This window comes from Protopterus annectens, chromosome 13.part0 (genome assembly GCF_019279795.1).
Source record: "Protopterus annectens isolate FY-2018-M chromosome 13.part0, PAN1.0, whole genome shotgun sequence".
Classification (NCBI taxonomy): domain Eukaryota; kingdom Metazoa; phylum Chordata; order Ceratodontiformes; family Protopteridae; genus Protopterus; species Protopterus annectens.
In genome coordinates this window covers 747,496,205-747,510,403 of record NC_056747.1, presented here as the reverse complement: position 1 = coordinate 747,510,403, position 14,199 = coordinate 747,496,205, and positions in this window count along the sequence as shown.

Below are 14,199 nucleotides of genomic sequence, written 5' to 3'. Positions count from 1 at the left end.
CTACCTTTTGTGAGACAGTACCCCAGATGTTACTCAGTGTAACCCATAGCACAGATCTTAGTACTACCATTTGTGAAACAGTACCCCAGACGTCACTCAGTGTAACCCATACCACAGCATCTTATTATTACCTTTTGTGAAACAATACCCCATACTTTGAGATGTATTGTGCTTTAACAGTTAAAACAAAACCTTATAGCTTCTTTTAATCTTCTGTGCTGGAAAGTTAGGTAAACTGTGGTCGGAGACTGTTGTTTTTACCATCCAAAGTCAGTATAACCAGCTCTGATTGTGACCCAGGTGACTGTGATTTGAGTAGCAGCACTGTCACTATAGGAGTCAGGATGGTGAAGGTATGTAAGAGCTGTATCTGCTCACATCTCGGGGAGGGGGGAGGCTTCGGGGGGACATGTCTGGAGCATGCAGTGTGTAGCAATTTCTCTGGTGGAGCCTGGGGAAACCTACAAGAAATGCATGTCCAGTAACAAAGCAGGTATTATTGCAATGCAGTTGCTTGTCCACACAAGTGAAGCAAGACTGCTTCTAAAATGGCTAAAAGGATTCCATTTCATACCATATCTCCCCTATTAACTCTTTCAATAAATTGATATTCATTTAGCATCAAGAGTCTTTGTATGTTACTGAAGCTTCCACCTGTCCTACTTCTGGGCTTGCAACCTGCCCTGACTTTTTGAATACTAATTCTGTGGGAGTCTAGCCTACACAATATATCTGCTCCTGGCTACATGGACTGTTTCTTACAGAAAGACATTTTTGCAGTTATTGTCTTATCGCTCTTCTAGGCACCCACCTGAATTCCACTGTTTTCATTTCCTGTCTTATATCAGTTATCATCCATGTTAACATTTAAGTAGCCAGTTGCCTTTACTGGGTAGTATCTTGCCTGTTCTGTGCTAATAGGTGAGGTCACTTTTAAATTAATACGTATCTCATACTACATAATTTCATAGATTTATAGATAGGTACTGGACTACAGGATAAAGCTCATTGGCAACTCACAGCTTTAGTCCTCTGAGATAGACTGCCAGACATAATAGCTTTCTGAAATACTAGCTAGAAGGTATGCTAGAAAAATAAATTATTTCACTATCCAATCATTCCCTAAATATTCTTATACTGTACTCCTAGTTACAAGTACTCTCCTTGCATTATTATTTTCCATTTCAATGAATTCTCTTGGCGTTGCATGTTAAAATTAGATTGATGCACCCATGTTATCTTATCTTGTATATGTTCCAGCCCATCTTTTGGTTTAAGAAATAAACTCTCTACTCGCTGGCTATCAGATTGGTCTAAATTAAGCAAGCTGACTAACTAAAGCTAATATGCTTCCTACCAAGCTACACACTTTCATGTATAGAACAACTCAAATCCTTCCTCCAAATAGTCTTCTTAGAACATAGCCCTCTAAAAGAAACACTTCATATATATTGATATATTTTGTCACTGTTTACCAGTGTCACACGCATCCTGATCTGTGGTTGCCTAACTAAATTTTAAAGAATCCATCCATCTTACTCAGTGTCATTAAAAAAAAAGTAAAGCTTATGCATCTAAACTGTAGAAGGGTCTGTAATAAAGCAATGCAGCTCCAAACCTTCATAGATTACTGTCCATCAAAGCCATCATTCTTACTGAGGCCTGATTAAGGCCGTTATCAGAAATATGAGAGACAGACCTATCAGCATATGATATATTCAAGAGGTGCTTGCGGTACAGGATTCTTAGATAAAAATTACCCCGGTTCATATTTCTTCAGTGATAGTTCTCTATAGTGGAAGGTAGATAAGCAGCAGCCATCAGTTATCCTTGTGGGTGGGACCAAGCTTCTGAAACCAGATATTTACTCCTTATACAATCCATGCCGAATTTACCACTGTGGCATTAGAACTATTGCAATTTACTTGCTGCTTCATGCTACAATCAACTTTCTTGAAGCTACCCACATTAGGTAAGGGTACTAAAAAGTAACTAAAACTGTTTATTATTATTTTGCCAAATTACTGTTCACTTAGGTCTTATCAGATTGTTTTACTGTTGTTGTGTTTCTGAAGTCAAACTCTATTTTCCTGGCTGTATTCTGGACTGTATAGTCTAACCACTCATCTGACAAAAGCAGTGGCATTTATCTCAGTCTGACTAGACAAGCTGTTCTGACTTTGCTGTCCTGAGTACAGTAAGTGAAGCTCTGTTAATGCAAATCACTCACTTGTTTCACAGATACTGTACAGTATGACACACAACTACCAATATTCTATGATACTTTCTTAATGTCTTGCTACTGATTTAGATCCATGATCTTAATAACATCTTTCGGCTATTAGTGTCAGCATTTGTCAGCTGTATGTACCCTACATTTCATTTTATTGTTTGCCAATATCCTATATTTCCTGTATATCAGATTAACTGTTCACCAGTACCTATACTGTATTTAAATATGGAGATGTTCTGTCTGGGCCTCTAATGAAAATAAGCTTTGCCAAGTTAGTCAACCTGGCAAATAAAATTAACAATAATAATAATAATAATAATAATAATAATAATAATAATAATAATAATAAAGGAGAAGAACAGAGTGCAGGTATGGAGGAGTGGGTGGAGAAGAGTGTCAGGTGTGATTTGTGACAGATGGGTACCAGTAAGAGTGAAACGGAAGGTTCTACAAGATGGTAATGAGACCAGCTATGTTATATGGGTTGGAGATGGTGGCACTGACAAAAAGACAGGAGTCAGAGCTGGAGGTGTCAGAGTTAAAGATGTTAAGATTTGTATGACTGTGATGAGGATAGACAGGATTAGAAATGAGTATATTAGAGGGTCAGCTCAGGTTGGATAGTTTGGAGACAAAACCAGGGAGGGAAGATTGTGTTGGTTTGGACATGTGCTGAGGAGGGGTGCTGGGTATATTGGGAGAAGGATGCTAAAGATGGAGCTGCCCAGTAAGAGGAAAATAGGAAGGCCTAAGTTAAGGTTTATGGATGTGGTGAGAGAGGACACGCAGGTGCTTGGTGTGACAGAGCAGGATGCAGAGGACAGGAAGAAATAGAAGCAGATGATCCGCTGTGGCGACCCCTAATGGGAGCAACCGAAAGAACAAAAAAGAATAATGATGATGATGATGATGATGATGATGATGATCATGATGATGATGATGATGATGATATACTGCACAAACTCAAAAGCCAGTTGGATATCTGCAGTTCAGGCACATTGGTTTTCCATCCATCTTCTGCATTAATTTCCTTCTTGGAAGGAGAGCTGCTTTATGTAGTGTCCAAGTGAGGAACCTGATGTGTGGTATTTTACAATAATTGTTCTTTCCAGGGTGGCATGGTGGTGTAGCTGTTTACAGTGAGACATGTCATGAAGAAGAAGCTACAGAATAGAAAAACATCCAACTGGGCATTTCTAGACATGGGGAAGGCATATGACAAGATCCTAAGAAAGCAGATTTGAGCAGTGCTATAGTAGTTGAAAGTCTCATAAACATTGGTAGAATTAGTGCAGGCTAGGTACAAAGACTCAGTAACACAAGTACAAATAGTGTTTGACCTCAAAGAGAAGTCTTTGGTGGGAGTGTATGAGCACTGGGGTTTATCCCACTCCTGTGCATACTGGTGGTGGACTATATTAACAAGCAGGTCAGAGAGCACAGATCAACAAAGCTGCAGTATGCAAATGATATAGCACTACAAGCAGACTCTTAACAGGAACTTCAGCAAGTAGTATGGAAATGGAATGCAAAACTGAAGTCACATGGGATTAAACTGAATACAGCCTAGACAGTGTCATAGCAGCAAATAGGAGAAATCAAAAAAAGCTGAAAATTGAGATGGAAGGAAAAATAATGGAACAGGTTAACAGTGTTGTGTATCTGGGAAGGGTGGTTGAGGAGAAGGGATTTCTGAATGAGAAAGCTAATGCTAGAATCAGAGATGCTGCTGCTAACTGGTACAAAATGTTAGGGGTGGTGTAAAAATGAACATTGTCAAAGATACTGAAGAGTAAGGTTTACAAAACAGTGGCATGATAAGTACATCTATAAGGCACAGAAACATGGCCAGTGAAAGCAGATAGCTGAAGAAGCATGAGGAGATGATGGAGAAGTGCCTGACGAGGCAGCAGGAAGCAAATTGCAGGAGAGATGAAGAAAGGAGAACATCAGCACAGAAACCAAAGTAGTCCTGGTTCCAGAAAGAGTCAAAGAGAAGAGATTATGGTAGTTTGGTCACCTGTGCTAGAAATCAGAAGGCAATTTGGTAAAGAAGATTTGGCAGAAACAGAGAGAAAGTGAGAGGAGATGAGGACATGAAGCCATGAGACAGATGTATTGTGTGTAAGAAGACCTGTGATGGTCAGGCATGACTGTCAAGGAAGAAAAGTTGAGTGGCTCTGAATTGAGAGATAATGCAACAGTTGACATTACACCGTGACCCCACATAGGACCCAGAAAAGGAGAACTGATGATGATGTTGGTGATGATGATGATGACATTGGTGGTGGTGGTGTAACAGTCAGAGTTGAATAGTGGTCAATGGGGGCTCTAGGTAGAGCAATGGACTGGGGCCACCCACTTATAGCAATATCCAATTACATGTCTGTCTTTTCCCAATTACCATAGCCAGTTAATGTGCATACTATTATTTCTTCACTTTTGCAATGACCACAAAGATTTGGAATTTATTTAAAACTGTTATTTCAAATTTTACAGCAAAAATATTTGATGACCATTTGCAAAACAAATAAAAAACTCTCACATTGAAAACAGACTCAGCATGAGCAACAGCAAACCTCTCCTTCCTTGAAACTCTCATTTATTGAAATTAGATCTTGTATGCAAGTAATCTACAAAAGATGTGTTGGGATTCATAGTCAAATAATATATAATGAAGCACTAATTAGTAGTTATGCGAAGGGTGAGGGATTCAACGAGAATGTGCAGCACATTTCTTAACAACCTGGACAGCCCACTGGACACAAATGTCCCTTTTTAGGGGCAGCCCAGGAGTAGTGTCTGGTGAAGTGAATTGGTTAGAGTCACACAACAGACAGAATGAAGGCTGAGGTAATCAAATTCTGAACTACAGAAGGCAGCTGATTAATCATTCATAGCCTATCTCATCTGTGCTAGGTGCCAGACAAACATTGTTGGAACCCATCACAGTTCCATTCATTTGCCTGAAAAAAAAAAAAATAAACAAGCTAACTTTAAAATGTATTCAGAGTTGAAATATTAACATTAAACTATTAGACTTCATGTTGTCCACTTTATTCACAACCAAATAGTAAATCACCATGAACAGACAACAAAATAAGGAAACCAAGATAGTACCCAAAGAACATGGCTGATATAATAATGTTCCTGTTTACTACAATCAGTTTCTCCTTTACACAAGAACTACTTTAGGATGTAGGAACAAAATATGTTTTACACACACACACACACACACACACACACACACACACACACACACACACGTGGCCATCAATTACAGCACTGCTGTGTACATCTCAGATGTTTGCTTTCAGTCAAATGAATAAACAAATACATAAACAATGACCTAGAAATGTGTTGCAGCTCACTGTTGTAAGAACAATACAGTGCAACTCATTACATTTCCTGTAGCCTGCCAACCTCTTATCTCAAGAATCAGAGACAAAGCCCTAAAATTAGAAAAAATGCTCTTATAAACTTCAGAAATTGCTAGTATGACAAGGTTTGCATTACCAAGCATTTTCTGAAGGATATGAAGTCTGTTTGTCATTATTTATTGACTGCAATCCAGAACAGAAAAAAGGAAACTTTACAAGTAACGTACTAAAAATATGAGACAAAATTGAGGACACTTGAGAATTGTGCCCCTGTGGACATGGACACACACACCCACACACATGCATGCATGCACGTGCACACACACACACACACACACACACACACACACACACACACACACACACACACACACACACACACCTGGCCATCAATTAGAGACACTTCTATGACTGGGTACACCTCAGTAGTCTGCTTAAGGTCATGTGAATGAATAAATACATTAGTAATAGCCCAGAAATATATATTAGCTCGCTTTGTTAGAGCCATGCAGTGCAACTTGTTGCAACTTACCTATGCCCTCTTAATGTCTTACCTCAAGTATCAGAGACAAAGACCCAAAGTTAGAAACATTGTATAAATATTTCTCTTATATAATTAGAAAGTTGCTAGAATAACAAGCTTTGCATTATGAAGCATTTTTTTGAAGCATACAAAGTCTGACACTCAAATACCTGTTATTTTTTACTGACTGCAACCCACCACAGTTTACCAGAAAAACACAAATTTTACAAAGAACAGTTGAAAATATCTGTCAGTTTATTTGCTGAAAAACTCGGGTCAAAGCCAAAAACAATGGAGAGATACAGGACCATAAAAGGGGCACTTTTTAAATATTTTATTTATGTGTTAACTGGATAAACCCATTGGACAAAATATCCCAGGTGCACTGTCTGGTTAGGTGACTTGCGCAAAGTCACTCAGTAGACAAATGGAAGTGTAAAGAATCAAACCCAGTACATCTGGCTACGTGAAACAGTTAATTAGTAGCTCAAAGTCTTAATCCTTAGCACTGTGATTCAGACAATTTCAATTTGCTTAAAAATGCAGCATGTATTTTCTGAACAATAAGAACTATGAGACTCTAATAACTGGAATTATTGAAAGACAGCAGTTCTCAGATGTTTACCAGAAAATCTAAATTTTATATGGGGCAGCACAGGGTAAAAATATAAGGCAAATAATGAATGTTGAGTCATTGATCTTCTGCAACAAGAAGTATGAAACTCTAATGTCTGACATTATTGACTTACTTTATTCCTAAGTATTTCACCAGAAAATTAAACATTTTATAAGGAAAAGTACAGGTCAAAAGCATGAGTACATTCAGCAATATTCAGAAGTATGTGTTTGTTCAGCAGGTGCTATATTGGCAAAGTGCAAAGTTGTTACAACTGTAAATAACTCCAGGAGACCAGACTGCAATGTCTACTATGTATTATTAAAACTCCACCAAGCAATGACTATATGCCCTCCTACTGCTAGACTTCACTCTGCATGTGTAACTGCAACTTCAACTTGGACATTGTAACTCTAGTCCACAACATTTACTCAAATATAAAGCCATTGTCCATCCACCGGTCAAACCATAAGAGTCCTCTGGAGCCCCTGGTGCTGCATATGTTCAAAATTTTTGACTTGTTTCTTCTGAAAGTTAGAGATTCTCTAACTTTAAATGCAGACACTGTGTATGATCTATCTAAACCTGAACTCGCTGTCTGTTGCACTGCCAAATGCGCCATGGGGGTGGGGGGGGGCAGGTTGACCAGAGGAATGGAGATTGTGAGGGAGTTACAAATTTGGGATGGTTGACTGCATAATAAAGGAGAAAGCACAGGAATTGAAAAGACTGTGTGTAATGATTAAAAAGAAATGGTGAAAATTTAGCTTTAAATAAATTTAGAAATTAACTGCCCCCGACCTACCTACTCCGATGGAAGAAGCTAAAGGTCATCAAAGCAGATAAGTTCAGTTGTTTGAAACAAGAGGTGGAAGATCAAGAATATCACTGATACTAATTTAAGGGGGGTGGGTGGTTTGGATGTGGAAAATAGGACTGTAGTGGGATACTTTCTTTTATTTTTCTGTACTGACCTTATGGTGAGACTCAGCTGCTTGCTATCATTTATGTGGTCCCTACTGGGTCCTAGGGAGCCTTGTGCTGGATCCAGCCCTGGTAACAGTGTTGCTGACTCATGGTATTTGTTTGCCATGTCTAATTCTTAAGTGAATTGATATTTGTGAAGAGTTTGAATACATTTCCTATAGTAAAGTGGATTTTCACTCCCATTTTCCATGGACTTTCAATATGTACTTTCTCCTCTACACTTATCAAGCATCAGCTGTCTCATAGGTCTTGATCACAGATGCATCCCCATTATAATGGCCTCTCTGAGTTCAATGATGAGTGGGAAATGACCCAACCTGAAAGGGGCATCATCTAGGCCCCAAGAATCTTGTGACTTTTTTTGTTTTTGTTTTTTTACTAAAGGCCCTAACCTTACCTCACATGGCTGGCATGTGCAACCACATTGCAGTGAGGGCCCTGAATGCTTTCCATGGCAAATATGTATTCTTACACATGTAAACACCAAAGAGGACAAAATGACCAGGTAGCATCAAACACATGCCCCATTTACATACTGCAGCTTGTCCTACTTCTATGCAGTGATAAGTGCCAGGAATACATTCAAGCAGATCACCCCCCCCCCTCAGGATGGGTGAGCAGGTATTGGCTGCTAACTCTCCTGCTTCAGCTGCTCTAGTGCTTGGACTGCTTCTCCATGTCTGACTGTCTGAGTCTTATTCTAGACTTTATCCCTCTACATCACAAAGTAAATGATATATTCCAGAGACATTACAAAATTGGACATAGGAACTATTTGAGTAAGAGAGTATATGTGCCGCACTATTTCATCAAAGGATGGTCCTTACCTTCATTCTGCACTCTGGAAGAGTGGTAGATTGCTGTGGCCTTGCATTAGATAAAACCGTTATAGAAAATGGATGAATTGAAAGATAGGTGGAGTGTTCTTTTCAGGACATGATGCTTCCATAAGTAAATTAGCATTATTTTTATTTTTTATAATTGGGTAAGGGTATTGGCAGTTTTTATTTTAGAAGCAGTGACTTAAGACTTCCCTGAAACATCATTACACTGAAACAGCTCTTCCCATGCAAAAATATATCTGTGTGCTCAACATTAAGATTAGATTGCTCTGTGTCTTAGATGTTTGGTGTTACCTGGAAGGAGCACATAACCTGACAGGATGTTTCTTAAATGCAGCCTTAAAAACAGGATGCATTACTCTTGTGCTGGACTAGCTCACCAGGTGGTGCAGCTCCTTGACGACAGACCTTCTGAGGCCTACATGCTTAAGGTTCTGTTTACCTGTCAATGTGATGTGTATCTACATACAGTGCACTTCATGCTTAAGATCCTTGTTACATGTCAATGTGCTGTGTATCTACACACAGAGCACATCATGCTTAAGGGCCTTGTTACCTGTCAATGCGCTGTGTAGCTACACACAGAGCACTTCATGCTTAAGGGCCTTGTTACATGTCAATGCGCTGTGTATCTACAGACAGAGCACTTCATGCTTAAGGGCCTTCTTACCTGTCAATGTGCTGTGTATCTACATACAGTGCACTTCATGCTTAAGCGCATTGTTACATGTCAATGCGCAGTGTATCAACAAACAGTGCACTTCATGCTTAAGGTCGTTGTTACATGTCAATGTGCTGTGTATCTACACAGAGTGCACTTCATGTTTAAGGTCCTTGTTACCTGTCAATGTGCTGTGTATCTACACACAGTGCACTTCATGCTTAAGGTCCTTGTTACCTGTCAATGTGCTGTGTATCTACACACAGGGCACTTCATGCTTAAGGTCCTTGTTACATATCAATGCACTGTGTATCTACACACAGTGTAATTCATGCTTAAGGTCCTTGTTACCTCTGAATGCACTGTATTTCTACACACAGTGCACTTCATGTTTAAGGTCCCTGTTACCTGTCAATGGTCTGTGTATCTACACACAGTGCACTTCATGCTTAAGGTCCTTGTTACCTGTCAATGGTCTGTGTATCTGCACACAGTGCACTTCATGCTTAAGGTCCTTGTTACTGTGTATCTACACACAGTGCACTTCATGCTTAAGGTCCTTGTTACATGTCAATGCACTGTGTATCTACACACAGTGCACTTCATGCTTAAGGTCCTTGTTACCTATCAATGCCCTGTGTATCTACACACAGTGCACTTCATGCTTAAGGTCCTTGTTACATTTCAATGCGCTGTGTATCTACACAGTGCACTTCATGCTTAAGGTCTTTGTTACTTGTCAATGCGCTGTGTATCTAAACACAGTGCACTTCATGCTTAAGATCCTTGTTACATGTCAATCCACTGTGTATCTACACACAGTGCACTTCATGCTTAAGGTCCTTGTTACCTGTCAATGCGCTGTGTATCTATACACAGTGCACTTCATGCTTAGGGTCCTTGTTACATGTTAATACGCTGTGTATCTACACACAGTGCACTTCATGCTTAAGGCCCTTGTTACCTGTCAATGTGCTGTGTATCTACACACAGTGCACTTCATGCTTAAGGTCGTTGTTACATATCAATGTGCTGTGTATCTACACACAGTGCACTTCATGCTTAAGGACCTTGCTACCTGTCAATGCGCTGTGTATCTACACACAATGCACTTCATGCTTAAGGTCCTTGTTACCTGCCAATGCGCTGTGTATCTACCCACAGTGCACTTCATGCTTAAGGTCCTTGTTACATGTCAATGCACTGTGTATCTACACACATAGCACTTCATGCTTAAGGTCGTTGTTACATGTCAATGTGCTGTGTATCTACACACAGAGCACTTCATGCTTAAGGTCCTTGTTACATTTCAATGCGCTGTGTATCTACACAGTGCACTTCATGCTTAAGGTCTTTGTTACATGTCAGTGCACTGTGTATCTAAACACAGTGCACTTCATGCTTAAGATCCTTGTTACATGTCAATGAGCTGTGTATCTACACACAGTGCACTTCATGCTTAAGGTCCTTGTTACCTGCTAATGCGCTGTGCATCTACACACAGTGCACTTCATGCTTAAGGTCCTTGTTACCTGTCAATGCCCTGTGTATGTACACACAGTGCACTTCATACTTAAGGTCCTTGTTACCTGTCAATGCGCTGTGCATCTACACATAGCACATCATGCTTAAGGTCCTTGTTACCTGTCAATGTGCTGTGTATCTACACACAGTGCACTTCATGCTTATGGTCCTTGTTACATGTCAATGTGCTGTGTATCTACACACAGTGCACTTCATGCTTAAGGTCCTTGTTACCTGTCAATGTGCTGTGTATCTACACACAGAGCACATCATGCTTAAGGTCCTTGTTACCTGTCAGTGGTCTGTGTATCTACACACAGTGCATTTCATGCTTAAGGTCCTTGTTACCTGTCAGTGGTCTGTGTATCTACACACAGTGCACTTCATGCTTAAGGTTCTTGTTACCTGTATCTACACACAGTGCACTTCATGCTTAAGGCCCTTGTTACCTGTCAATGCCTTGTGTATGTACACACAGTGCACTTCATGCTTAAGGTCCTTATTACCTGTCAATGGTCTGTGTATCTACACACAGTGCACTTCATACTTAAAGTCCTTGTTACATGTCAATGCGCTGTGTATCTATACCCAGTGCACTTCATGCTTAAGGTCCTGTTTACCTGTCACTGCCCTGTGTATGTACACACAGTGCACTTCATGCTTAAGGTCCTTGTTACCTGTCAATGTGGTGTGTATCTACACAAAGTGCACTTTCTTTACTCTTTTATTTTTGGGATTGTTACAGATTTCAATTGTTCACATTGAAACTGCTGACTGATAGATTTCTGCAGCCTCAGGTCTGACAATTTGCTTACTGTATTACATTAGAGCATGGCAATGCAGTTAACTCTCAAAAAATATATTTTTCATAATGTTGTTGGTCTCTGAGCTTAAAATGTAATCAATCCACTATCCTGGAACATTGTTTATGTTCTTTCTTTTTCTTTTTGTTATTTATCAGATTCATTATTGTTTGCTGATTTTACTTGTAAAATATTTTACGAAAGGTACATATAAATAAAGACTGTATGTATCTGCATGTGCATGTATGTGTGTGTGTGTGTGTGTGTGTGTGTGTGTGTGTGTGTGTGTGTGTGTGTTTCTATTTCTATGTGTCTCTGTAAATGTGTGTGAATATGCAAATGCCTGAAACAGAGCCTATAAATTTTGACCTATTTAATATTTTTACTATAGTTTACAAAAGGCACATCAATTGACCTCTGATGCATGTATGAGTAGTAAATATTTCCACCATAGAATGCAATGGAGGACATTTTTATAGCAATTTTTGAACTGCATAGCCTGGAAGATGTTCATTCAAGTCACACCAAATTAAATACGCTTCATTTATTTCTTGCCTGAACTAAACTTTCATCTTATACTGTTTGAAAAATTAAACCAGAGTTACAGAAGTTACTATACTGCAAACTGTTGGCCTCTATACCAAATCTGCAATAAATACCTAAATGTAGGCATATAACTGCAAATAATATGTAGGCTGGTATTCTAGGTCAGCTTGCATAGTATGCAGCACACTATTGCAGGAGAGGCAGCCATGCACAAGCATGTAATTCACAATACTAGCTAGAGCTACTGAGCAGTGGGGAAAACAGAGTGAAACAGGCACAAGTAAATGATCATATGATGACCTGAAGTGAAGGGTCAGGTCTAATCATGAGTGTGTAATGAAATGCAAAAGAGGAATTCTGAAATAGGTCATGATTCATAGATGTAGTGTGTAGAAGGTGTGCAGTTGCACATCACTGTTAGACAGCAAAAATGGCACTGAAATGTGCAGAGTCTCAGCAAACAAAGATTCTGGAGCAACAGCAGCACTCATGCAGCAGTACTTTTTGTCTATAAATTCTACCACATCTCACCTGTTAACACTACAGACAACAGGCAGTGCGAATGAAAATGTATTGACAGCATACCACCTACCAGCAGCTGACTGAGAAGCAGCTGAGAGACTGTTTTTGAGTGACCAAAATTATTATATGTGTACTGAGTGACATGCATTACCTATTTATGGCATAAGAAGGAATGTGCAAGCTTCCTATAATGGGATGCACTAAAGTATGTTCAGCACTTACTAGCTACAGTGATATTCCAGAGGCAAACAGAGAACCCACAGGGCAAATCACAGATGCCAGCAGTTGAATTCTCAACACACTCCTCAATATACTGCTTCCTCATGTAGATGAGATTATCTGTTTTCCAAACACACAAGGGAAGTGCTCCACTACCATCATGAGTGGCTTCTATAGCATTGCCCAAACCCCCTGAATTACTGGGTTTTAGAGATTACACACATGCAATAATAAAGGCTCCACATTGTGTTTGTGACATGCACAATGTCAAAAAAAGAGCTACCATGGAGGCCTCGATGACAAGAATATTGTATTATTCTGGGAATGTGACACTGTATGGATTCCCCTAATGAGGTGTCCTACCCCTATAGACTGGCAGGCATCTCTACCCAGAATATAGGATGGTGGAGTGAGATATTCCTAGACTTGCAGAGGCACACTGTACTCCCAAAACTGAACAGCTAGAACTTCAAAATAAAGCTATGGACTGCCATGAATAATCTACATTTAAAGCAGTCTGCAACTGTGTACACTGGTTTCTTATGGACACATATCCCTAAAAATACATAAACACCATTTTGTTAACTATTATGCCTATATGCAACAGACATGTATCCAGCATTGTATACACATGGCTGTATAGTAGAAAACAGTACCTTCCCTTTATTCTTAATATGGCTCTACCTCCTAATTATAATGTGTTAGCCAACACTACTGCCCTTAATATGCCAATATTTGCAAGCAGTGATATCCTTCTATTATACCGAATTGACACAGATGTTTATCTTTGAGATGGAACTCACATTAACTAACATAACAAGGGCAAGATGACATGATTATAAGCTACCAGTGAGTACAGCCATGGCATAAATCCTGTATGGATGTAACGTACACACAGCAGTGCTAATGTTTTTCATAGCTGTCTAGTTCCAGAGCACATGGAGTTACTTTGTTTATACCAAAAGGAAGACTGAGACATACTCCACAAGCCATTATGTTTTTTATTATCTTAATAATCTTCATGAAACCAGGATTTGAGATCAGAGGTGATTTTAGATCATATTAATGCTATGGGCTTACCAGACTGCATGGTTATAAATTTAATACATAGATAATGACATCTATGAGATTGAATTGCCCTCATCAAAAACAAAATTCCAGATTTCCACAACAGTCCCTGTAGCCTACATTAGTTAGCGAACTATAGATTCTGCTTTTGTTTAGGGATATATCCAGAAACCGGTTGAATACAAGAAGGTCAAATGGCATTTACAAAGGTCACAGTATGACAAGTCATTGTGATAGAAACTGAACCTGGGTCACTGAATACCAGAATCCGTGCT